The sequence below is a fragment of the Pteropus vampyrus genome, unplaced genomic scaffold (assembly GCF_000151845.1).
Source record: "Pteropus vampyrus isolate Shadow unplaced genomic scaffold, Pvam_2.0 Scaffold581, whole genome shotgun sequence".
Classification (NCBI taxonomy): Eukaryota; Metazoa; Chordata; class Mammalia; order Chiroptera; family Pteropodidae; genus Pteropus; species Pteropus vampyrus.
Genome location: NW_011889362.1, coordinates 411,963 through 428,044, shown reverse-complemented (window position 1 = coordinate 428,044; position 16,082 = coordinate 411,963). Strand labels below are relative to the sequence as shown.

The following is a 16,082-nucleotide window of genomic DNA, read 5'->3' as shown; positions in this document are numbered from 1 at the left end:
TCATATTTAAGTCCAAAGTCCTCGAGACTTGTTTCCATGTTTTCTTCTATGCATCTGACTGTTTCAGGAGTTATATTCAGGCCTTAATGAATTTTTAGTTAATTTTGGTGTGTGGTGATAGACAACAGTCTAGATTCATTCTTTTGCAGGTTGCTTTCCAGTTTTCCCAGCACAATTTATTGAAGAGGCTTTCTTTTCTCCACTGTATGTTTTTGCCTTTTTTGTCAAAAATCATTTGCCCCTATAAATATGGGTTTACTTCTGGACTCTCAATTCTGATCCTCTGGTCCGTGTGACTGTTTTCTTGCCAATACCATGCCGTTTTGATTACTGTCACTTTGTAGTATAATTTGAAGTCAGGCAGAGTGATGACTCCAGCCTTGTTCTTTTTTTTTTTCTCAGGATGGCTTTGGCAATTCCAGATCTTTTATGCTTCCATAGAAATCTGATGATTTTTTGTTTTATTTCTTTAAAAAATGCCAATGAGATTTTGATGAGGATTGCATTAAATCTGTATAATGCTTTAGGTAATAAGGTCATTTTAACTATGTTGATTCTTCCAATCCAGGAACATGGAATATCTTTCCATTTCTTTGAACCTTCTTCAATTTCTTTTAATAGGATCTTGTCACTTTCATTATAAATGTCCTTCACACGTTTTGTTAAATTTATTCCTAGGTATTTTATTCTTTTTGTTGCAATTGCAAAAGTAACGATTTTTTTTTTTCACTTTTTTCCTGATGCTTCATTATTAGCATATAGGAACACTGTGGATTATTAAACATTAATTTTGTATCCAGAAACTTTACTATATTTGATTATTGTTTCTAGTAGTATTCTTGTGGAGTCTTTAGGGTTTTTTGTACAGGAAATCGTGTCATCTGCAAATAATGAAAGTTTGACTTCTTTGTTTCCTATATGGATGCCTTTTATATCTTTCTGTCATCTGATTGCACTTATATTGAATAACAGTGGTGATAGTGGACAGCCTTGCCTTGTTCCTGATCTTAGAGGAAACGTTTTTAGTTTTTCACCATTAAGTATAATGTTGGCTGAGTGTTTGCCATAGATGGCCTTTATAATGTTAAGGTACATTTCTTCTATACTGATTTTGTTAAGTGTTTTGATCATAAATGCACGCTGTATCTGGTCGAAGGCTTTTTCTACAACTATTGATATGATCATATGATTCTTATTTTTTAATTTATTTATGCGGTATATCACAACAATTGATTTGTGTATGTGGAACCATCCCTGTGCCCCAGGGATGAAGCCCACTTAATCGTGGTGTATAATCTTTTTAATATGTTGCTGTATTGGTTCACTATTATCTTAATTAGGATTTTTGCATCTGTGTTTATGATAGATATTGATCTATAGTTTTCTTTTTTTGTGTTCTTTACAGAGTAATATTGGCCTCCTAAAATGTGTTGGAAAGTATTGCCTCTTCTTTGATATTTTGTAATTGTTTGAAAGAACAGGTATTAAATCTTCTTTGAATGTTCGATAGAATTCACTGGTGAAGCCATCTGGTTCTGGACTTCTATTTTTTGGTAGGTTTTTGATGATTGTTTGAATTTCCACACTGCTGATCGGTCTATTTAGATTTTCCAGTTTTCTTGATTTAGTCTAGCAAGATTGTGTTTTTCTAAGTACTGGTCCATTTCTTCTAGGTTATTAAAATTGGTGTTATATACTTTTCTGTAGTATTCTTGTATGATCCTTTGTAATTTCTCCTCTTTTATCCCTGATTTTGTTTATTTGTTTCCTTCCTTTGTTTTCTTTAGTGAGTCTAGCCAGGGTTTTGTCAATTTTATTAACCTTCTCAAAGAACCAGCTCCTTGTTATATTTATTTTCTCTAGTGTTTTCTTTTTTGTTTGTTTTGTTTTCAATTTCATTTATTTCTGCTCTAATTCTGATTATTTCTTTCCTTCTGCTAACTTTAGGCTTCATTTGTTCCTCCTTTTCTCATTTTTTTAAGATGAAGAATTTGGTTGTTTATTTGGACACATTTTTTTTATTTTGGAGATAGGGCTGTAATGATAGAACTTTCCTCTTATGACTACCTTTGCCATGTCCCCAAAGTATTGATATGTTGTACTATCATCATCAATCACTTCTAGGTATCTCTTGATCTCTCTTTTTATTTCATCTCTTACCCAGTTATTCTTCAGTAACATTTTGTTTAATCACAATGTATTTGTGGTTCTTTCTGCTTTCTTTTTGCAATTGATCTCTAGTTTCAAAGCATTATGATCAGAGAATGTGGTTGGTATGATTTCAACCTTGTTATATTTATTGAAGCTATCTCTGTGTCTCAGTATGTGGTTGATTCTTGAGAATGTTCCATGTGCACTAGAAAAGAATGTATACACAACTGTTTTGCGATGGAAAGCTCTGTTAATGTCAATTATGTCCAGTTGGTCTAATGTGTCCTTTAAGGATGTGATTTCCTTATTGATTTTCTGTTCGGATGATCTGTCCATATCTGACAGTGGGGTATTTAGGTCCCCTACTATGATAGTGTTTTGGTCTGTTTCTCCCTTTAGTTCTGTTAGTAATTGGTTTACATATTTTGATGCTCCCTGATTTGAATAGATATTAAAAAGTTTTATGTCTTCTTGTTGTATGATTCCCTTTATAATTATGAAGTGTTCCTCAGTATCGTTCTTTACTTTTTTTTTTTTTTGAAGTCTATTTTGTCTCATATGAGTACCACTACTCCCACTTTTCTCTGAATGCCATTTGCTTGGAATAACATTTTCCACCATTTCTCTTTGAGTCTATATTTGTCTTTGGAACTAAGATGTGTCTCCTGGTGAAAGCATATGGTTGTTTTTTTTTGGGGGGGGGATTTATTCTGCAACTCTGTGCCTTTCTATTGGTGAGTTTAGTCCATTTACATTTAGGGTGATTATTGAAATATGAGGTGTTATAGCCTTTTTATCTTTTGCTTTCTCGTAGCTTGATGTTTCCATTGCTTCCTTGTCCTTGTGTTTCTGTTTTCTTTATTTTATTTGGCTTTTGTGATTTTTCTCTCTGGTCCTTCTTGTTTAATGTTATACACTTCAGTTCTGAATCTTTGGTATGTGATTACCATTATTAATATATAAAGGATAAAATATATACAATCATCCGTTTTCTTCTGCACATGCCTTATCTCCATTCCTCTTTGCGAATTTGTATATTTGAATCGTCCCCTCTTCAGTCATTGTTGTCAATTTGTCCCTATGAATGCTCAAAGTTCATTATTATCTTGCTATAGCAAATTTCTTATTTTTGTTTTAGCTTATAATGCCCTGTTCTTAGTAAGGGTTGCACTCCTATGCTTCTATCAGCCTTATTCCTAATTATGTATATATACTTTTTTGTCATTTAGTGTTAGGTGAACTGACTCCTTTTAGTATTTCCTGTAATGCAAGCCTCATAGTGGAGAATTCCCTCAATTTCTGTATGTCAGGTAAGGTGTTTTTTCTCCTTCATATCTAAAGGAGAGCTTAGCTGGATACATTATTGTTGACTGGTAGTTCCTTTTACTTAATAGTCTGAATATTTCATTCCACTCCTTTCTGGCTTGTAAGATTTGTGCTGAGACATCCAACAATAATCAAAGGGTTTTCCTATATGAGTTTCTGTCTTCTTTTTTCTGGTTGCTCTGAGATTTCTTTCTTCGTCATTGATAACTTTAATGCAATATATCTTGGACAAGGCCTATTTTGGTTGAGATAATTGTGTGTTCTTTTGACTTCTTGAATTCTAAGCTCCAGTTCATTCCTTAGATTTATGAAATTCTTATCAACTATTTGTCTGAAAATGCTTTCCAATTTCTGCTCTTTTCCTCCCCTCAAAAATGCCCATTATTCTTATGTCTCCTCTACTGATGGTATCAACTTGTTTTTATATTTCTCTTTCATTATTTTTTATTCTTTGTTTTCTCTCTTCTTCCTTCTGATTTATTTATCTATCTCTGTCTTCATATTGCTGATCTATTTCTCCATTTGATTGACTATCTTTCCTAGGTTTGCTATTTTATTTTTCATCTCTTTCACTGTGTTTTTCATCTCTAGAATTTCTATTCCTTTCATTTTAATGTTTACAATCTCCTTGCTAAAGAACTCATTCTGCTTACCTAGTTTTTGTTTGTTTGTTTGTTTGTTTGTTTGTTTAATTCATGAAATTGTTGATATGAATCATTTTGGATCTCATTGAGTTTTTTTCAGAAGTACCATCCTGAATTCTCTGTCATTTAAGTCACATATTTCTATGTCTGTAAGCTTATTTTCTGGAGATTTTTCTCTTTCTTTCTGAGATGCCTTGTCACCATGGTGTTCATGATGTTCAATGTACTATTCTCCCCCTGGGCATTAATGGATGTGTACTCTGCTTTTTATTTTTTTTCCAGAAAGATTAATTATATAAAATTATGTCTTTATCCTGTTGCAAAGAAAGTTTTTATTTTTTCTTTTGATTTCCAGTAGGAGACCTCTTAGCCTCTTGTATCTTTCCTTTATATAAAGCCTTAATAATGCCTTCTTTTTTCTTACAGATGTTTAATCATACTTGGTACCCTCAGTTTCTGTCCCTGTCAGTGTTAGCAACAATTTTGGTACCATTTGCTCAAATTTCCCTGGGGCATTGTGGTGTTCAATTTCAGAGGGTATGGGAGAAGGGGCCCTCTGAGATGGGGGATGGGAGCTGAGGCTACATCTCAATTTTGCAACCATGGCTGGTAAAAATCAATTGTTATTTATCTGCCATCCCTGCTTCTCTGATTTCTGCCCTGGTGGTTGGGCACTGACACTGACTGTGGTGCTCACAACTCTTCCAGGCAGGGCAGCAGTTCAGGGAAAAGGCCACACCTTTTCCCCTCTGCCTCCTCCTCCAGGGAGTTCCGGCTGCGAGAGACATCTACTTTGTTTCTCCCAGTCGACTGCCCGACACTGGGGTTCTTACCTGTAGTAGCTCTTATGCACAGATCCCATGCACAGATGTGCTGTTGTGCAATTTGGGGATTTTTTGTTGAGTTTTAGATGTTCATCTTATTGTTATTTCAAGGAGAGTGATCTGGGGACATCTCTCACTTCACCATGTTTCTGACGTCACTCCATATATAAAGTATTAAACTCATGAAACTTATTATTCAAACAAAAATACAGGATAAAAAAAATTATTATAAAATGTATAGTAAATTTCTTGACTTTAAATACATGACATCTTAAATAAGTCTTTAATGAATGGAGAAAAGAATATGATTTTCCACAACATGATTAGATAGAGCATTTAGGCCACAATCTTCATGAACAATGGTGAATACCCAGAAAGTCCAATTTAATATATTGTAGAAATTTAATACTAAATTTCAAATATTTTCTCCAAAAATCAAAAGTAATATTTGCCTTTAAATTCAATGTCATTTTCATTTCTTTTTTTATTAATATTTTTTAATTAAAGATAATATTCAATATATTTTATATCTGTTTCTGGTGTACATAACAGTAGTTAGACATTTCTATAACTTATAAAGTGATTCCTTCCAATTACTCTAGTATCCACCTTGCACTATGTAGTTGTTAATATTTTTTTTTATGTTTATTGGGGTAACAGTGGTTAATACAATTATATAATTTTCAGTTGTACATTATAATTTGACATCTATATATTCTACTGTGTGTTTTCCACTCAAAATCCAGTTTCCTTCAGCTACCATATATTCGATCCCCTTTACCCACTTCACCCTCCCCCTACGCCCCTATATTTGACTCTCTTTACCCCATCTACCTCCCTGCTACTCCCCCAATCCCTACCCTCTTGTAACCACTAGTCTATAGTCCATGTCCATGAGTCTCTGTTTGTTTCTCTTGCTTATTTGCTGCTTTTGGGTTTATATCGCACATATAATTGATATCATGTGATTTTCTACGATTTCTTTCTGGCTTATTTCACTTAGCATGATTATCTTGATTATCTCGAGGTCTATCCATGTTGTCGCAAATGGTAGTATTTCATCTCTTTTTATGGCTGAGTAATATTCCATTGTATATATGTACCACTGCTGCTTTAGCCAATCATTAATCGTAGGACACTTCGATCGTTTCCATATCCTGGCCACCATGAATAATGCTGCTATGAGCAATGCTGTGCAATTATCTTTTCAGATATGGGTTTTCAAGCCTTTGGGGTAAATACCCAGTAAAGGGATCGCTGGATCATATGGTAGATCAATTCTTAGTTTTGTGAGGAACCTCCATACTGTTTTACATAGTAGCTGTACCAATTTGTGATCCCACCAGCAGTATATGAGGGTTCCTTTTTCTCTGCAACCTCTCCAACATTTGTTATTACTTGTCCCGTTTATTATAGCTATTCTAATAGGCATAAGATGGTATCTCATTGTGGTTTTGATTTACATTTTCCTAATAGTTAAGGATGTTGAGAATCTTTTGATATATTTGTTGGCCATTTGTATGTTCTCTATGGAAAAGTGTTTGTTTGAGTTCTCTGCCCATTTCGTGATTGGATCATTTTTGTTGTTGTTCTTATTGAGTTCTATGAGTTCTTTATATATTTTGGATATTAGACCCTTACCAGAGGTGTTGCTTGCAAATATCTTTCCCGTTTAGATAGTATTCTCTTTACCTGTTGACTATTTCTTTGGCTGAACAAATACTTTTTAGTTTGATATAGTCCCATTCATTTATTTAGCTTTTACTTCCCTTGCTTTTGAGGTCAAATTCATAAAATCCTTTTTAAGTCCAAGGTCCTTGAGTATAGATCCTATGTTTTTTTCTATGCATTTTATTGTTTCAGGTCTTATATTCAGCTTCTTAATCCATTTTGAGTTAATTCTGGTGTGTGGTGATAGACATGGTCTAGTTTCATTTTTTTACAGGTTGCTTTCCAGTTTTCCCAGCACCATATATTGAAGAGGCTTTCTTTTCTCTACTGTATGTTTTTTGGATTTGTTGTCAAAAATCTTTTGCCCATATTACATGACTTTACTCCTGGACTCAGTTCTGTGTGTCTGTTTTGCTGGCAATACCATGCCGTTTTGATTAATGTCGCTTTTTAGTATAATTTGCAGTCGGGAAGAGTGATGTCTCCAGCCTCGTGCTTTTTTCTCGGCATGGCTTTGGCAATTCAGGGTCTTTTGTGCTTCCATACAGATCTGATGATTTTTTGTTCTGTTTCTTTAAAAAAAAAATACTGATGAGATTTTAATGAGTATTGCATTAAATCTGTATAATGCTTTAGGTAATAAGGTCATTTTAACTATGTTGATTCTTCTAACCCAAGAACACAAAATATCTTTCCATTTCTTTGTATCTTATTCAATTTCTTTTAATAAGGTCTTTTAGTTTTCATTATTTAGGTACTTCACTTGTTTTGTTAAATTTATTCCTGGGTATTTTATTCTTTTTGTTGCAATTGCAAATGGAATTAATTTTTCCACTTCTTTTTCTGACACTTCGTTGTTAGAGTATAGGAACAGTATGGATTTTTGAACATTGATTTTTGTATCCAGAAACTTTACTGTATTTGCTTATTTTTTCTAGTAGTGTTTTGGTAGAGTCTTTAGGGCTTTCTATATGAGAATCATGTCATCTACAAATATTGACAATTTGACTTCTTCATTTCCTATTTTGATGTCTTTTATATCTTTCTCTTGTCTGATTGCACTTGTCTGATTGTCCCAGTCCACTGCCCCAAACCTGGGGTTCTGACCTGTGGTAGCTCTTATGCCCAGATCCCATGCTCTGACGTGCTGGTGTGCAGTTTGGGTATTTATTTCTTCAGTTTTAGATGTTCAGCTTATTGTTATTTCAAGAAGAGAGATCTGAGGACATCTCTCTGCCATGTTTTTCCAGAATCGTGTTTTCATTTTCATTTTTTTAAGGTATCTTTTAATTTTTACTTGAGCTCATTGTTAACCTATTCATTTTAGTGTTGTGTTATTTAGCCTCCATGTGTTTGTGTTTTTCTAGTTTTATGCCATTGTGTTTAAAGAGGATACTTGATATGACATAAATCTTCTCAAATCTATTGAGCCTTGTTTCACAAACTCACATGTGTGCTATCTCGGAAAGTGTTTCTCGTACACTTCAAAAAACTGTATATTATGTTATTTTGAGGTGAAACACTACCAATTAAATTTATCTAGTCTAAAGTGTCATTTTAGGTAGCTATTTGCTTGCTGGTTTTCTGTCCAAAAGGTCTGTCCATTGGTGTCAATGTGGTGTTAAATTTTCCTACTAATATTTATTTTAATAATATCAATATCTCTTTGCATGTCGGTCAATATTTCCTATATACATTTAGCTGCTCCTATGTTGGGTGACTAAATATTTAAAAGGATTAAAGCTTTTTGTTGGATTGATCACTTCATAATTATGTCACGTTCTTCTTTGTCTTAAAGTAAGTCTATTTTTTTTAAGTGTAAGTATTGCTACTGCAACATTTTTAAAATTTTAATTTTTATTAAAAATCTTTTTTTTTATCATTTCTCTTTCAGTCCCTGTGTGTTATCTTTCTATCTGTAGTGGGTCTGTTATAGACAGCATATGTACGGGTCTTGTTTTCTTATTCATTCAGTTACCTTATGTGTTTTAATTGGAGTACTTAATACATTTACACTCAAAATGTTTATTGATAGGTAAACAGTTATAATAATTTTATTATTAATATTTATGTTTTTTTCATTTTTTTCTTAAAAATGTCCCTTTAACATTTTTTTTTTGTAATAGCGGTTTGTTAGTGATAATCTTTTTATTATTATTTTTTTTTATTTTCTCAAAAGCTCTTTATCTCTCCTTTAATTTTAAATGATAGCTTTGCTGGGTAGGATAATCTTAGTTGTAGGTCCTTGCTTTGCATCATTTTGAATATTTTTTTGCCAATTCCATTTGTCTTGCAAAGTTTCTGTTGAGAAATCAGTTAACAGTCTTATGAGAGCTAAAGTGTAATAATAATCTCCTTCCATCACCATATATTTGACCCCCTTTACCCTTATCTGCATCCCCAGTCAATCTTCCCTTGGTAACTGCTAAACTAATATCCATGTCGATAAATTTCTTTTTATTATTTTTGTCTGTTGTTGCTTTATGTTTTATAGTCCACATTTGAATAAAATTATATGGTTTTTAGCTTTTTCAGTCTCACTTATTTATCTTAGCATAATAATCTGAAGATCAATCCAAGTTGTCCCAAATGGCAGTATTTCATCTTTTCTTATGACTGAGTAATATTTCCTTGTATATATGTACCACATCTCCTTTATCCAATCATCTATTGAAGGACTCTTTAGTTGTTTTCATGTCTTGTCCACCATGAATAATGCTACAATGAATGTTGGAGTGCATATATCTTTACAGATAAATGTTTTCAAATTTTATGTGTACATACCCAGAAGGATTGCTGGGTCATATGGTAATTTTATTCTTAATATTTGAGGACCTTCCACACTATTTTTCATACTATATCAATTATGGAATTATACCAATTTCCATTATCACCAGCAGTGCATGAGGGTTCCTTTTACCCCCAAACCACTTTAACATTTATTATCATTTGTCCTATTGATGATAGCCATTCTAACATATGTGAGGTGGTATCTTATTGTGGTTTTATTAGCATTTTTATAATAGGTAGTGCAGTTGAGCATATTTTTAAATGTCTGTTAGCTATTTTTATGTCTTCTTGGGAGAAGTATTTGTTCAAGTCCTCGGTACATTTTTTAATTGGATTGTTTTTTTGTTGTTGAGTTGTATGAGTTTGCTGTATATTTTGGACATTTAGTACTTATCAAAGGCATTGTTTGCAAATTTTTTTACTTCCGGAATTTCAAATCTGTTCCATTGGTCCATATATCTGTTTTTCTATAATTACCTTGCTGTTTTGAGTATGGTCACTTTGTGGTATAATTTGACATCAGAGTGATACATCCAACTTTCTTCTTTTTCGTCAGGATTACTTTGACTGTTCAGTGCCTTTTGTGCTTCCATATAAATCTGATGATTTTTTGTTCTATTTCTTTAGAAAATATAGTTAGAATTTTGATGAGGTTTGCAATAAATCTTTTTAGTGTTTTAGGTAATAAAATCATATTGATATGTTGATACTTCTAATCCAAGAACATGAAATATCTTTCCATTCTTTTTTTTTTCCTCCAATTTCTTTTAATAATGCCTTATAGTTTTCAGTGTATAGGTCCTTCACATTCTTTGTAAGGTTTATTCCTAGGCATTTTTTTTTTTGTAATTGCGAATGAAATTGTTTTTTGCATTTCTTCTTGTGGAAATTTATTGTTAGGATATAGGAACACTATGGATTTTCGTACATCGGTTTTGTATCCTAAAATTTTACAGTAATTGTTCATTGTTTCTTATAAATTTTTAGTGGAGTCTTCAGGGTTTTCTACATACAGAGTTATGTGATCTTCAAACAGTGACAATATGACATTTTCACTTCCTAGTTGGGTGCCTTTTATTTCTTTCTCTTGCATGATTGCTCTAGCTAGGATTTCCAACACTGTATTGAATAAGAGAGGTGATAATGGACTGTCTTGTCTTGTTCCTCATTTTAGAGGGAAAGTTTTTAGTTTTTCACCATTAAGTATGATATTAGCTCAGAGTTTGTCATATAGTCTTTATTATGTTGATGTACTTTCATTCTATATACATTTCCTTAATATTTTAACCATAAATAAATGATGTATCTTATCAAATGCTTTTACTGCATGTATTGATGCGGTTATATAATTTTTATCTTTGATTTTGTTTAGTGGAGATATCATATAAATCAATTTGCATATGTTGAAACATTCTTGTTCCCCCGAAATGAAGCCCCTTTAATCATGGCATATAATTTTTTTAATGTATTGTTGTATTTAATTTGCTAAAATTTTGTTTAGAATTTTTGCATCTGTATTCATCTGAGATATTGGTTTATGATTTTCTTTCTTTGTGTTATCTTTGTCTACTTTTGGTAGTAGGGTAATGTTGACCTCATAAAATACTTTGAAAGTATTGTTTCTTCTTCAATATTTTGGAAAAGTTTGAGAAGAACTTTTTAAGTCATCTTTAAATGTCTGGTAGGATTCACTAATAAAGGTCCTGAACTTTTACTTTTTGAGAGGTTTTTGATGACTGCTTAATTTCCATAATGTTGATCAGTCTATTTAGATTTTATAATTCTTCATGATTTGATCTAGGAGGGTTGGATATTTCTAAGAACTTGTCCATTTATTCTAGGTTATTTAATTTGGTGGCATATACTCCTTCATAGTATTCTCATGTGGTATTTTAAGAATATCTGTTATAACATTCCTCTTTTATTTCTGATATTATTTGTGTCTTTTCTCTTTTTCAGTTAGTGAGTCTAGCCACAGGGTGGTCAATTTTATTAATCTTCTCAAAGACCAGTTCTTTTTTGCATTATTTTTTTTCTATTGTCTTTTTGTTCTCAATTTCATTTAATTCTGCTCTCATTTTTATTATTCCCTTTCTTCTACTAATATTGGGCTTCATTTTTTTTTAATTTCTTAAGATGTAATGTTAGTTTGTTTATTTAGGATCTTCCTTGTTTCTTGTGATAGGCCTCTAATGATGTGAAATTTCCTCTCATTACTGCTTTTGTTGTATCCCAAAAGTTTTTCTTTAAAAAGGTTTTTTTAATTTTTAAATTAGAGTTGTCTTACAATAATATTAGTTTCAGGTTTACAACATAGTGATTAGACATTACATAACTTAGAATGATCACCTTGATAAATCTTGTACTCATCTGACACCATTTATTGTTATTACAATATTATTGCTTATATTTTATACTGTATTTTATATATCTATAACTATTTTGTAACTAACTAATTTGTACTTCTTAATCCTTTCCTTTGTTTTTCTGACTCAGTCCCCTTTCCACCTGGCAATCATCAAAATCTTCTCTGTGTTTATGAGTTTTTCTGTTGTTTGTTTATTTTATTCTTTATATTCCACAAGTAAGTGAAATAATATCACGTTCATATTTCTGTTTTACTTACTTCACTCAACACAATACCCTCTACATCCATCCATGTTGTTACAGATGGTAATATTTCATTTTTTATGGCTGAGTAATATTCCTTTGTATATATGTATCACCTTTTTTATTCACTCATCTATTAATGGACACCCAAGTTGCCTCTATACATTCGCTATTGTAAATAATATTGCAATGAATATATGGATTCTCATGTCCCTTCAGAGTAGTGTTTTTGTTTGTTCGTTTGTTTTTTGTTTTTTAATAAATGCCCAGAAGTGGGATAACTTATTTTTGTTTGTTTATTTGTTTTGTCTTTTGTTATAATCTTTGTTTTAAAGTCTGTTTCTTATGGTTTATGAGTTGTTAGCCCAGATTTTTTGTTTGTTTCCATATTCATGGAGCATCTTTTTTCATTCCTTTGCTTTCAGTCTGTGTCTTTCATTCTGAAGTGTGTCTCTTGTAGGGAACTTACGAAGGGTACTGCTTTCTCATCTATTCAGCTACCCTATCATTTGATTGGAGCATTTAATCCATTTAAAGTAATGGTTGATACAAATGTCGTTGTAGCCATGTTATTATTCATATTTTATCCTTTTTTTTTCTTAAAGAAATCCTTCTAACATTTTCTATAATACTGGTTTGGTGGTGATGAACTCTCTTAGCTTTTTCTGGTCTGGGAAGCTCTTTATCTGTCCTTTTATTCTAAATAATAGCTTTTGCTGGGTGGAGCAATCCGGTTTGTAAGTCCTCGGGGTTCATCACTTTGAATATTTGGGCCAATCTATTCTGGCCAGCAAAGTGTTTTTGAAAAATCAACTGACAGTCTTATTGGGGCTCCCTTATAGGTAACTAACCACTTTTTCTTCCTGCTTTTAAGATTCTCTCTTTGCCTTTCACCTTTGGCATTTTAATTATGATGCGTCTTGGTGTGGGCCTATTTCGGTTCATCTTGTTTGGGACTCTCTGCACTTCCTTCACCAGGTTAGGAATATTTACAGTCATTGTTTCTTCAAATAGGTTTTCAATTCCTTGCTCTCTCTCTTCTCCTTCTGGTCCCCCTATAATGTGAACATTGGTATGCTTGATGCTGTCCCAGAGACCTCTTAAACTATTTTTATTTTTTGGATTTTTTTTTCTTGTTGCTACCTTATCTTCTAAATTGCTGATTTGATTCTCTACTTTATCTAATATATTGTTGATTCCTCCTAAGGTATTATTTATTTTAGTTATTAAATTCTTCATTTCTAACTGATTCTTTCTTGTTTTCTATCTCCACTTGTTTTCTATCTCTTTGTTAAAGTGCTCACTGAGTTTATTTACTCTTTCTCTAAGTTCATTGAATGTCCTTATAACCAGTGTTTTGAACTCTGCATCTGATAGATTATTTGTCTTTATTTAGGTTTTGTTTTGTTTTGCTTTTTAGTTTTATTCTGTTCTTTCATTTAGGACCTGTTTTTTTGTATCTCCATTTTGGCTGCCTCCCTGTGTTTGTTTCAGTGTATTAGTCAATGCTACTATGTCTGGAAGTCTTTATAGAGTATCCTTATGGAGTAGGTGAGCTGTAGGATCCAGTGGCATAATCTCTGCTCACCTGAGCTGGGTGCTCTAGTTGTGTCCCTTGTATGAGTTGTGTCTGCTCTCCTGTTTTAGTTGAGTCTTAGTTGTTATTTGCTCATCAATGTGTGAGTTTGACCCTTGGGCTGATTGGCTGGAAAGACTTGCTGTGCCCAGTGGAGAAGCTGTTGTGCAGATCCTGATCCTAGAGAGGAAGATTAAGTTTAGCAAAGCCATGGTGCCTATCGTGTCTGCTCTTGGGTATGTCATCCTCAGATGTAATTCCAGAGGTGCTCAGGCTCAGATCAAAGCTAGCCACAGATATGCAGACCTGGGCCTACTGGGAAGGGCCCTGCTTCCAGCCAAGATCCACTGCAGCCTGTGCCCTGCCTGGGTCCACCTGGCATGACCCACCAAGCATTCCACAGATGGCCACCACCTACAGTGGCTTAGAGGATTTTTGAGAGACCAGCCACCAACTGAGGTTTGCTGCTGCTATTGCCAGGCTTTGGGCTGCTCAGCAAGTCGTACAAGGCATACCAAGACCAGATGCTGCTTGCTTAGGTTTTGTAAACCTTTAAGAGGTTTTAGAAAATTCCCCAATATGTGCCAATACAGGCCATAAAGTAATTTAGGCAGGCCTGTACGTTGGGACGGGGTGGTCTCAGGTAATTATTAGGGAAGGTTGACCACTGTTATACAGGTTAATGGAGACTCGGAAGTGGATGCTGCCTGTGTCTGCATGCTTAGAAAAGGAGGTATCAACAAAAGAATAATAGATACTGCCAGAAATTCGGTCTGGGAAGAAGTTGCCCCTCCAACTTTGCCTCCAAGCCAGACAATACCACTTCTCCTTATATGCCCCTGATGTCTTTTGGGCTGCTGCCCCAGCATTGGAGCTCAGAGCAAGTGAGTCAGTCAGTCAGTATGTCCCTGTGTGAGTCTCTTCAAGGGAGTGTCTGCAACTCCAGAAACCCTCTGTCTCCCCTACATTGAAACCATGGACATGGAAAGATGGTGTGAGGCTAGGATACTTTTCTCTTCCAGGGGGACATCTACAGCTGAGATATTTCTTTTTATTTCAGCTGCAACATGCAGGTGTAGAACCAGATTGTTCTGCATCTCTACTCCTCCTACTGGTCTTCAGGTGGCCTCTTATATATGTCTCCATTGTAAAAATGATGTGGTTTAGAGAGGAGGCAAGCATAGTGTTTATCTACTACATCATCTTTACCAGAAGCCCCCAGAGTTTTGAAATGTCTTACTTTCATTCTCGTTTGTTCTACTTATCTCATGATGTCTTCTTTTATTTCTTTAATGACCTAGCCATTCTTTTGTAACATATTGTTAATCTCCACATACTTTTTTTTTTTTTTTGCTTTCTTTTTTCAGTTGATCTCCAGTTTCAAATAAGTATGGTCAGAAAATATGCTTGGTACAATTTCAATCTTTTTAAATTTTCTGAAGCTTGTTTGAGTCCCAACATATGGTCTATCCTTGAGAATGTTCCATGTATACTTGAGAAGAATGTATAATCTCATTTTGGGGATGAAAGGCTCTGTAAATGTCAATTATGTCTAATTGGTCTTATGTGTCATTTCAGGTTTACATTTCCTCATTGGTGTTTTGTTTGGATGATCTACCCATAGCAAAAAATGGGATATTTAGGTTTCCTTTTGAAATTGTGTTTTTGTCAGTTTCTCTCTTTAGTTTGGTTAGCGGTTGTTTTATATATTTTGATGCTCCCTGATTGGGAGCATATATATTGATAAGTGTTATGTCTTCTTAATCTATAGTTTTGTTCATCATTATGAAGTTTCCATCTTTGTATCTTGTTCCCTTTTTAATCACAAAGTCTATTTTGTCAGATACAAGTATAGCTACATCTACTTTTCTCTGGAAGCCATTTGCCTACAGTATCTTTGCCACCCTTTCACTTTGAGTTTATTTTTGTTCTTGCAACTGAGAAGTATCTGTTGAAGGCAGGATATGGTTGGGTTTTGTTTTTTTATCCAATTTGCAACTCTGTGCCTTTTCATTGGTGAGTTTAGTTCATTTATATTAGGATGATTATTAAAATATGATGTTTTCCTATAGCCGTTTTAATTTTTATTTTCTGGTAGCTCAGAGTCTCTATTGTTTCTTTGTCCTTGCATTTCTGTCTGATGTTTTATTGTTTTCCCTCTGTCCTCTCTTCTTTTCTATTATATATCTCAGTCCTGGATTTATTTATTTTTTTATTATTTATTATTATTTATGCCTACAGCACCTGGTCTTCCTAGGTGGTCTCCCATCCAAGTACTAACCAGACCTGACCCTACTTAGCTTCCGAGATCAGACATCGGGCTTGTTCAGGGTGGCATGGCCGTAGACCATGGACTGTGGCTCCGCTAAGGCTCAAACCTAGGACCTTCTGTGTGTAAAGTAGACTTGCTAACCACTACACTATGGAACCACATCCCTGGAATTTTTAATGTGTGGTTATTGTTAAGTTTATGTAAAGGAAAAAATTATA

General features: G+C 33.6%; 1 pseudogene; it reads right to left on the bottom strand.

The window, feature by feature from the left end:
* Nucleotides 1–15,824: 15,824 nt before the first annotated feature.
* On the bottom strand, nt 15,825–15,940 carry LOC111733572 (annotated as a pseudogene).
* Between the last annotated feature and the right edge of the window lie 142 nt (nt 15,941–16,082).